General features: G+C 42.0%; 1 pseudogene; it reads left to right on the top strand.

Annotated features, from left to right (window-relative positions):
* The first annotated feature begins 1,769 nt into the window (after positions 1-1,769).
* Positions 1,770-3,164, top strand: LOC119879266 (annotated as a pseudogene).
* Positions 3,165-10,949: the final 7,785 nt, after the last annotated feature.

Below are 10,949 nucleotides of genomic sequence, written 5' to 3'. Positions count from 1 at the left end.
ACCTCTCGAAAGCTATTGCAAAGGTATATTTACTTTTGAGCTTCTGTGATTTTTTTTTAATCTGTGAGAATTATTATCAACATTTTAACCATGGTTCTGAGTAGAGAAATTTCCTGAATTTTCTTCTGTTGAGTTAATCCTCAATTTTCTCATACACTATAACAGTTACAACATTCTTTTAAAACCAAATACCATTTTAAATTTATTTTTTCAGACTATTTTATTTATTTATTTTTTATTTAAAAACTTCTTTTGGCAGACTGGACTCCTGGGACTGCCCAAGACCAGCCTGAAATGATGACCGATAAAGCAGAGGAGTTGGCTGTTGGGAGGAAAGCCAATGAAACTTTTGGAGAATCCACAATTCATCCTCCCTCTAAGAGAAGGCCAAGCCTGGCCCCACTGCTGTCAGTGAAATAGGAAGCACAGGAGCATCCCCCCCTGCAAGCTCAGCTATGTCCTTGAAAGATGATGACTCCAAAGTTTTATAGCAATGTCTGTGTTGGGAGAAGTGCCAGAAAAAAACTGCCAATACCAATGGAAATCAATGCTGAAATAAAGCATCAGCTTAAAAAGGGAAATTTGACAGTGTTGATGAAAATATGAAAGAATTTTCAAATTTCTTGAAGGAGTGAGCAGATCTCCAGAAATGTGGGAAAAAATTTCATACATGCCATAAAGGAAGCAGCAAGATTTAAAAGCCAAGACTTAATAAGGCACCTGGAACATACACTAGAAAAAACTAGAATCTGACCTCTTTCTCAACAAAGATAATCACACCTCAAATAATCTCATTATTGAAAAGATCAATGAGAAAGCAGAACCCAGTTTGCTGTCCTAGGATGCAACCTGGTATTGTTGACACTTCTAGCATGTTAGCTAAGAAAATTTATCTTCTTGAGGCTAAGAAAAGGCATTGGAACTTCAACATTACAAGTCTGTTAGTAAAAGCTGGGCATTTGCCCTTAAAAAAAAAAAAGTCATTTACTTGACACACAATGTAACATTAGTTCAGATGTGCAACATAGTGATTTCAACTTCTCCACAGCTCTGCTCAGACTCTATGTATCTGCGTTAACAAAACCAGATAAATAACCTCATGTTTAGAACTAGTTTATATCTTCTTCCTACTTTCTAGTGTTTTATTTTGCAGTAAAGATGCATTTTATATTTAAAAATAAGATGACTTTTTTTAAAAAAGCCCTCTTACTACAGACTCTTGAAAATTTGTACTAGCAGTCCTTTCCGTACCTGCACTTGTTAAAATAAATAGAAAGTCATTTATAAGCATCCATTTTGGCTGGGACCTATTTTGTTTCATCCTATTTCAAGGCTCTGTGCCCCCCCCCCCCCCACGCGCGCGCCTTGAGCTTTGGAAAGAAAGAGTCACAGAGGGAGGGCCAGCGTCGCCGGGTGCCTCCTCCCTTCCGCCCGTCCCAGCGCCTATTTTTTGGGACAGCACTTTTGACTTGGATGAACTAGTAAGTCACAAAGGCCCACGGGCAGAGCCGGGGCACCGCCGGGTTAACGGGGCTGCGCCCGCCCTGCAGGTGCGCCCCGGCCGCCCCGCCCCCGCCCCGCCCCCGCCCGGCAGGTGCGCCCGGCCGCCCCGCCCCCGCCCGGAACGCGGCGCCTCGGGAGCGCCCCGGGTGTGTGTGACGCGGTCGCCGTCGCCTGGGGCCGCGCTCGCCGGCAGACCCGAAGCTCCGGCGCCGGCCGCACGCTGTGCCGCCCTGGCACGCTTGCCCCCGCCCGCAAGGAGCCGAGCCATGCGGCCCTGTTTCCGGCTCCTCTCCAACATCCGCGCCCTCGCTGCTGTCCCTGCGCTGCGCGCGCCCGGGCTTCGCGCTCCGCCGCTGCGGGCCTCCGGGCGCCCCTGGCGTCCCCGCGCCCCCGCGCCCTGCGCCCTTGGCCGCGGCCGCCGCCTCCCGGGACCAGCCCGCCCGCCCGCGCCCGCGCCCGCGCCGGCTCCCGGGTGCGCCAGAACTTCCACCCCGACCTGCGAGGCCGCCGTCAACCGCCAGATCAACCTGGAGCTGTACGCGGCCTACGCGTACCTGTCTATGGCCTATTACTTCTCCCGAGAGGACGTGGCGCTCAACAACTTCGCCAGGTACTTCCTTCGCCAGGCCCGGGGAGGAGGCCCAGCACGCCGAGAAGCTGATGCGCCTGCAGAACCCAGCGGGGGGGGCCGGATCTGCCTGCGGGACGTCAAGAAACCGGACCGGGACGACTGGGAGAGCCGGCCTGAGGGCCATGGAGTGTGCGCTGCTCTTGGAAAAGAATGTGAACCAGTCGTTGCTCGAATTGCACACTCTGGCCTCAGACCAAGGCGACCCCCATTTGTGCGACTTCCTGGAGACGCACTATCTGAATGAGCAGGTGAAGTCTATCAAAGAACTGGGTGATCACGTGCAAAACCTTGGTTAAGATGTGGGCCCCGGATTCCGGCCTGGCCGAGTACCTCTTTGACAAGCACAGCTTGGAAACGAAAACAATCAGAACTAAGCCACAGGCTGCCCTCCCTCGCTGCCCAGGGGGGCCAAGACCCCAGAGTCTGCAGACTCCTGCTTCCTTGCCCTTAAAATGAACCTCTATCTTTACACCCCACTTATGCTGTACCAATAAAGTGGACTTGTAGAGACAATGTACTTAGCCTCGTGTTAACAAGGTCTTTTTGTCCAACATCAAGATCATTTTTCCAGCCTGAAACGTAGCCCAGGATATTATGATATAAAAATGACTGTGGAAGAGCACTGAAAGTAGAGGCAAACTTTCTCCAGTTGCCAAATATTATTCCGATCCATGAACCTTAACTAAAATTCTGTGATTTTTCAGCTGAGAAAGTGCCCCTTATTTTCAAGGCCTCATGCTAAAGTGGGAAAACATGTTAAGATAAATATGCAAATAACTATAACACGTTGGAGAATATATATAGTACTGTAAAAACCACACATGTAAAAATCTAGGGCTACTTATACCCTTTCCCAGTATGTTCCAAGAAAAAAAGTAATGTCTGGCGGTGTTTTTAAAGGATTTTGTGATCAAATAAATTCAAGAAAAGCTGTGCAAAGTATCAATACTGGCCTTGGAAAGTCACAATCTGTATGAACATTTGAAGGGCTCTGGGAAGTCTTGCAATTAAAAACAACACAAAACAAAAATCTTGGATTTCTTTTGTTTAGCTCACTGTTGCCCAAACATATCCAATCTCAGCTAATTTGTATGTGTGTGAGTGTGTGTTTTAAATGATAATCTAAGTCTGTCTGATTACAGATTGTACACTTCACCACTGGACTATACAGCCTCTCTGATAACATATCAAAAAGGGTGAATACACTGCAGAAAACACTTTTCTGTGCCCTTTAAAAATGGAGAAGAAAGAACATCAGGGTGGGAAAGTCAAGAAGAAATCCAGAAGGAGGGACACCTGGGTGGCTCAGTGGTTGGGCATCTGCCTTTGGCTCAGGGCATGATACCCAGGTCCTGGGATCAAGTCTCACATCAAGCTCCCCGCAGGGAGTCTGCTTCTCCCTCTGCCTATGTCTCTGCCTCTCTCTCTGTGTCATAAATAAATAATAATAAATAAATAAATAAATAAATAAATAAATAAATATTTTTTTAAAAAATCAGGAAGGAAGGAGGTATCAGCCAGACAGATGTTTCTTGGGAGTTGGGGGTGGAGGAGGCAGGAGAAAATAGAAGACTATTTGGTCAGCAGGCCCTGGGCTAAGAGCACTGGATGGGGCTGGGGAGATGGGTTGGAGCCAAGTGTGGAGAGAGGAGGTGCTCAGGCTTAATTTGCTGAGCAATGGCAGTGCTTTGAATGATATGCTAAGAGTTCACCAATCAAGAGTTTAGTTGTAGAGAATACAAACCTGAGAACAACTTGAATGTCTGTGCTCCTTTCAGTCCTCTGAGAAACATGCCAAGATGGGATTAAGTGTATAAGAAATGTCTCAGGGGAAAGAGAAATGCCCTTGAAAATGGGAAAGGAGCTAGGAGAAGCCTGAGAAGCCTTCAGACTCCATGCAAGTCTGGTCCCGAGGGAAAGAAGAAAGGAAAGTTGTGTGTGGCTCTAGGTAATCTTCCACCAGTGGTCTGGGAGACCCATAAGCCAGAGTCACTCATCAGAGGAATCCCAGGTCTCCCAGAAATGGGGCTGCAAAAGAACATTTCCGGAGCTTTGTTATTGACTGGGAAATGCGGGCTTGCAACAAGCTAGGAGATGAATTGATTTGCAAGCACGGCAGCAGGGGTCCTTGGCAAATTGTGCTCCCTGCAGACCCAGATCTGAGAGGTTCACGCACATGACTGCACAAACTCAACAGAATGGTTTAGATTAAAATACCATACATGGAATGCCCTACAGCTATTAAATATGATTTTGCCAAACACATAATACTGGGAGCAGAAATTCACAATGTGTTTTCTGAAAAGCAAGCATAAGGCTGGGTTTCGTTATATAATTGTATACAGACAAGTATAGAGAAAATAATAGAGATGCATACAAAATGGAAGTACCTATACCAGCAAACGAAGCTGGATAACCTCTTAATGAGATTGTGTTAGATATTTATTTTCTTTAGCTGCTTCTCTTTTTAAAATAAATTTGTCACGGACATCCATTACATCTTATTATCCTAATAAGAATAGTAATGATATAAGGTAAAAAGAAGGCGGTAAGGGTCTGAACTATGGCAAAATCAATGGAAATAGAAACAATGAGATGCTGGTAAGTGTTTACAGGAAGAATGTCTTAAATTTGGCAAATGATTGAATAGGGAGAGTTACAGAAATGGGGTACAAGAAAACTGATAGATCTCAGATCTGTGTTACTGGAGGAGAGGAAAAAAAGAGATCTTGGATAAGAGGAACAGTCAGGTGTGGGGAGTCCATAATGATGCGCTTTTGATTAAATGGATTGGCCCCAATTTATTTCTAACCTTAGATTGGTTTATTGTGCTTCATGTGATCCTATTACATCTCTTTAGAAAATTTCCTCTTCAGTTCTTCTGGATGAGTGTTTTCCAAACTGCAGACTACAACCCATTCGTGTGTCACCAAATTATTTAGTGAGTCACTACCCACCTTTTGTTAATAAAATAGATCTGAACAGAAGTGTAAATAAGTGAAGGAAGGACATTGTCTCCTGAAATTCTTGGTGTGGTGTGTGTGTGTTCGTGTATTTACCTTTTCATAGTGGTACTTATCCTATGTTGCTGTCAAAAACATACAATAGCCATTGTCCCAGACAAATCTTTTACATTCTCATCTCAGATCTCTTTCTCTTCCCACTCCACACTGTTGATAATCCTCTTATTTCACTGAGAGTTTAGAAGGAATCCCAGGAGAACCATATTTTCTTATCATTGATCACATGCTTGCCTTTGTATTCATGTGCAAAGCATTCTGTTCTGCTACTGTGGTTGAAGCATCTATGCTACTCCCTAAAACTCACCTCCCAACAGTGCCCTGAGTCCCAACCCTCGTATTTATTGCAGGACACAAGGCCATCACACCTATAATCTTGTTTTCACTGGTATTATCAATTTTGCCCTCCCTACTGATTGGTTCTCATGAGAAGCAAAGATGACGTTATTTCTCTCTCTCTCTCTATATATATATATTTTTTTTTTAAGTCACTTTTGGACTAGCATTCCCTCCAGCAAACACTAAGCGGCCACCCCTGCTTAGCTCTCTTTTACAACAAAACCTAAAGTCATTACTGCTTCCTGTACCTATTTATTCTGTTTTCTCTTCATCCCCTACAAGTAAGTCTGTGTTCACTGTTTGCCACCACACCAACCATTTTATTTTTCCACCAAGATCATCAGTGACCTCTGCACATTGATAAATCTAGTGCATTTTCTCAGCCTTCCTCTTACTCAACCAGCTAGCAGGACTTGTCATTTCATTCATAACACACTCACTGGCTGTTGTTTGTCTCTCTTTCTAACTGCTCCTCCTCTTCCTGAACTTTACACATTAGAGGGTCCCAGAACTCTGTCCTCACTTCTGAGTCTCTTCTTCCTCTTTATCTATACCTGCTCTTTAAAGATCCCACCAGTCCCGTGACTTCTATTTAAGTACCTATCTGTTGTGTTCCAGTCCAAGTAGGCAACATAGGAAGACCTTGAACTCCCCTCTTCCATCGAACACATCAAATTTCATTCGTCCTGAAGAACTAAACAGCTGCTGAACAACCAAGAGAGAGAGAAAATGGAAACGAGACAGAGGTATAGTGACAAAGGCAATCCCCCTTTCAGATACTGAGAATGGTCAGGGGAGTGACAGTACTGAGGGACTGGGAACAGAGTCCTCCATCCTTGCACAGAAAAAAAAAGGCAGTTTCAGAGTAACTAGTGTGTAAAAGAGAGAACACTAGAACTCTCCACATGGAGGACTAGCTGTGGGAACACTGTTTAGGAGGTACTGGAGAAGCACACCATTTGCATTCCCCCTTTACCTTAAAAGCTTCTACTGGAGCAGGGTCTGGATACCATAACTAGTGGGTCTGATCATCACAGGGAGCTTGTGACCTCAGCAGTCTCAGGGTTTGCAGACCCACACCAGCCTGGGTCATACTGGGAAACAGGAAAAAAATCTGCATTTTAAAGAGCCAGGGAGCTGTGGAGATACTCTCTCATCCTCCACCCTAAAAACTCAGACCAGCACAGTGAGCTTGCAACCTCTGTGAGCCAAGGGTCCACAAGCCCAAATATCAGCCCCACTGGCACTAGGGCACAGAAAATAAGCTGAGTTTTGGAGTTTGGGGTGTTTTTTTAAATTTTTTTAAAAACTATTATTGTTTTTATTTTATTATTTTTCATTTTTAAAGATTTTATTTATTTATTCACAAGAGACACAGAGAAAGAAAGAGACAGAGACAGAGGTAGAGGGAGAAGCAGGCTCCATGCAGGGAGCTGGATGTGGGACTCAATCCTGGGACCACGGGATCACCCCCTGAGCTGAAGGCAGGAGCTCAACCACTGAGCCACCAAGGTATCCTTTTTAAAATTTTATTCTTAAAATTATTTATTTTTCTTTCAATTTTCCTACTTTTGCTTTTATTTTTATTCTTAGTTTTTTCTTTTCTTTCTTTATACTTTTTTCTTTTCATTCTTTTTTCTTTTAGTATTTTATTTTTTATTCTATTATTACTATTATTATTATTTCTTCATTTTTAAAAAGCCACAGTTTAAAAGAATGACTAGCATACAGAGCCACAGCTCCAGCCAGCCAGCCAAAGTCACCGAGCTCACAGTCTCTATAGATGACACCATATAAAACTATTCCTTCAAATTTATTTTTTAATATTTTATTTATTTATTCATGAGGAACACAGAGAGAGAAAGGGGGGGGGGGGGGGGGCGCAGAGACACAGGCTGAGGGAGAAGCAGGCTCCATGCAGGGAGCGTGATGTGGGACTCGATCCCTAGACTCCAGGATCATGCCCTGGGCCGAAGGTGGCACTAAACTGCTGAGCCACCCGGGCTGCCCTATTCCTTCAAATTTAAAAGAAATAGCTGTTCCACCTAATTCATAGAAACAAACAGAAAGCCAAACAAAATGGGAAGAGAGAGGAATGTGTTCCAAAATAAAGACTCAGGAAACACCTCAGAAAAAGAATGAAATATGACAGAGATAAGCAATATGCCTGATCTTTTTTTTTTTAAAGATTTTATTTATTTATTTATTATTATTTATATTATTCATGAAAGAAACAGAGAGAGAGAGAGAGAGGCAGAGACACAGGCAGAGGGAAGAGCAGGCTCCATGCAGGGAACCTGATGCAGAACTCGGTCATGGGACTCCAGGATCACACCCTGGGCCAAAGGCAGGTGCTAAACCACTGAGCCACCCAGGGATCCCCCAATATGCCTGAGCTTCACTGGAGAAAAGAGTGTGTGAACTCAGTGAGATCTTCAATAAAGAGAAAGAAAATACTAAAAAGAATTAATCAGAGTTGAAGAATATAAAAAGTGAAATAAATAATATGCTAGAGGGAATCAATAGTAGATTAGCAGATGCAGAAGAACATAGCGATCTGGAAAACAGAGAGAATAAAAGCACACAGCCTGAACAGCAAAAAAAGAAAAAAAAAATTCAAAATGAAGGGATCTCTCAGACAACACTGAGCAAACAAACATTGCATAGTAGGGGTACCAAAAGAAAAAGAAAAAGAAAAAAAAGAAAAAAAAAAGCTATAGAAAACTTATTTGAAGAAATAATAACTAAAAACCTCCCTAACCTAGGAAAGGAAATAGATACTCAGGTGCAGAAAGGTTCCAAACAAGATGAACTGAGGAGGTCCACACCACAACACATTATAATTAAAACATCAAAGATTAAAGATAAAGAGAGAATTTTAAACATAGCAAGAGAAGAAGAAAAAGTTTATGTACAAGGGAAACCCCATAAGGCTATCAATTGATTTTTCAGTAGTAACTTTATAGGCCAGAAGGGAATGACACAATATATTTAAAGTGCTGAAAGGGAAAAAAATGGCCATAATTAGACATAAGAAAATTATGGACACAAAAATGTAATCTATGACAACACATAAAATGAGGAGGGGGAAGTAAACAGGGAAAAGAAGAAAAAAAGAAAAGGGAAAAAAGTTGTTTTCTTTTCCTGTTAGTATTTTTTAAGGAATGTGTTTGAATTTAATTGACCACCAAATTAATATAGATGGCTATTTACTCTGGATGTTATATATAAAACTCATGATAATCACAAACCCAAAACTTGTGATAGACACAAAAAATGGAAAAAGAAAGCCAAACATAACACTACAGCCAAACCTAAAGACACATAAAGACTGAAGGTAAAAGGATGGAAAAATACTTACCATGCATGTGAAAGTGCAAAAAAAGCCAGGGTGGACAATACTTATATGAGACAAAATGAACTTTAAAACAAAACCATAACAAGAGACAAAGAAGGGCATTAATACTGATGAAGGGATCAGTCCCACAAGAGGATATAACTATTATAAATATCTATGTACCTAACACTGGAGCATCTATATACATCAAGCAACCATTAACAGACAAAGAGAGAAATTGATGGTAATATAATCATAGTAAGGGACTTTAACACCCCATTTACATCAATGGGTGGATCATCCAGACGGAAAAATCAATAAGGAAACAATGTCATTGATTGATACATTCGACCAAATGTACATAACAGATATATACAGAACTTTCCATCCAAAAATGAAACAATATACCTTCTTTTGAAGTGCCATTGAACATTTTCCAGAATATATCACATATTAGGCCATAAATAACCCCCAATATATTTAAGAAGATTGAAATCATACTGCACATATTTTCTGACCACAATGCTATGAAATTAGAAATAAATCACAAGGGTGCCCTGGTGGCTCAGCAGTTTAGCACCAACTTCAGCCCAGGGTATGATCCTGGAGACCCAGGATCAAGTCCCACATTGGGTTCCCTGCATGGAGCCTGCTTCTCCCTCTGCCTGTGTCTCTGCCTCTCTCTGTGTGTCTCTCATTAATAAATAAATAAAATCTTTTAAAAAATAAAAAAAAAAGAAATAAATCACAAGAAAACACTAGAAAAAAACCACAAACTTGTGGAGACTGAACAACACCATATTAAACAACTAATGGGTCAGTGACACAACCAACAAAGAAATTTAAAAATATATGGAAACAAATAAAGCAAAATACAACAGTCCAGGATCTTTGGGATATAATGAAAGAAGTTCTAAGAGGGAAATACATAGTAAAACAGGTCTACCCTCAAGAAACAAGGAAAAGTCCATATAAACAATCTAATTGTTCACCTCAAGGAACTAGGAAAAAAACAAATCCCAAAGTGAGTCAAAGAAAAAAGAAATGAAATAATAAAGATCAGAGCAAGAAATAAATGTCATGGAGATTAAAACAATAGAAAAGAATCAATGAAACCAAAAGCAGATTTTTTGAAAAGATAAAATTGATAAACACTTAGCCAGGCTCATTAAGAAAAAGGAAGAACTCAAATAAATAAAATCAGAAATGAAATGGAGAATCAACTGCTGACATCACAGAAATAAAAAGGATTACAAGAACATTGTGAAAAATACTATGCCAAAAAATTGGACAATCCAAAAGAAATGGATAAGCTCTCAGAAGTATATAATCTTCCAAAACTGAACTAGGAAGAATTAGAAAATCTAAACAGACTGATTACAAGTAACAAAACTGAATCTGTAATAATAATTTTTTAAAAAACTACCAAAAAAATAAAAGTCCAGGACGAGATGGATTCAAGAGTGAATTCTACCATTTATTTATTTATTTATTTACATTAGCATAATACACTCTAGGTCCATCCGAGTTGTCTGAGAGGCACAATCTCATCCTGAGTGGCACAACCTTTTATGGCTATATTTTATATATGTGTATAAATACATAGCATATATATATAATATATATATATATATATTTATACACACAGCAGGGCAACAGGCCTCACATGGCAGCAGGGCAGCAGGGCTGCAGGCTTCGCAGAAGTGGTGCTGCATGTTCCCTTCAGTCGTGCCCCAACGTTGACTGCTCCAGATGCCTGTGAGCAAATGGAACCTGGTGTGGATGCATTAAGCCCATCCATGGGGATTGCAGGCCCCACAAAGGTCTGTGGGCATGTAGTGGTAGCCGTGAGGGGTGAGCCACTGGGGACTGCAGGCCCCACAGACGTCTGTGGGTCTGTAGTGGTAGCAGGGACTGCAGGCCCCACAGATGTCTGTGGGCCTGCAGTGTTAGCCAAGAGTGATGCGCCACTGGGGACCGCAGACCCCACAAAGGTCTGTGGGACAGTAGTGTTAGCCATGAGGAGTGGGCCAATGGGGACTACAGACCACACAAAGGTCTGTGGGCCTGTAGTGTTAGCCATGAGGGGTGGGCCACTGGGGACTGCAGACCGACAAAG

Source organism: Canis lupus, unplaced genomic scaffold (assembly GCF_011100685.1).
Source record: "Canis lupus familiaris isolate Mischka breed German Shepherd unplaced genomic scaffold, alternate assembly UU_Cfam_GSD_1.0 chrUn_S51H210, whole genome shotgun sequence".
Classification (NCBI taxonomy): Eukaryota; Metazoa; Chordata; class Mammalia; order Carnivora; family Canidae; genus Canis; species Canis lupus.
Note: the sequence above shows the minus strand (reverse complement) of the source record. Positions and strands in the feature narration are given on the sequence as shown.